The 305-nt window shown below is 69.8% G+C and overlaps 1 protein-coding gene across 3 annotated transcripts in view; it reads left to right on the forward strand.

Annotated features, from left to right (window-relative positions):
• The window catches only part of Pdgfra (platelet derived growth factor receptor alpha), a 53,234-nt gene that overhangs the window by 4,239 nt on the left and 48,690 nt on the right, over positions 1-305 (forward strand). The gene's annotated exons all lie outside the window — the stretch shown is intronic.

Consider the following 305-nt stretch of genomic DNA (forward strand, 5'->3'; position numbering starts at 1 on the left):
GGGTAAGATTCACGGGGCTGCCGCGCCCTCTAGTGGGCACCTGGGGCGCACTCCAGGCTGCGCTGGCCACAGGCGCTGGGAGCCAGGGGTCCCAGAGCTGAGGCTCCGCGGGGTCACCGCTCCCCCCACCCCGGGAAGCTGCAGTGGACGCCACGATGGCAGTGTGTGGACTCAGGGTGGGTGGGCGACAGGGGAATGAGCCTTCGGGTTTGGGCTGTAGAACTGGGGCGTCATTGTAACTCACTGTGGGGGGAGCGGGAAACCGCCGAGAGCTCGGCCCCGCGCCCTGGTGGGGACAGTCGCCC

The sequence above is a fragment of the Fukomys damarensis genome, unplaced genomic scaffold (assembly GCF_012274545.1).
Source record: "Fukomys damarensis isolate Sample0158 unplaced genomic scaffold, DMR_v1.0_HiC HiC_scaffold_35, whole genome shotgun sequence".
NCBI lineage: Eukaryota > Metazoa > Chordata > Mammalia > Rodentia > Bathyergidae > Fukomys > Fukomys damarensis.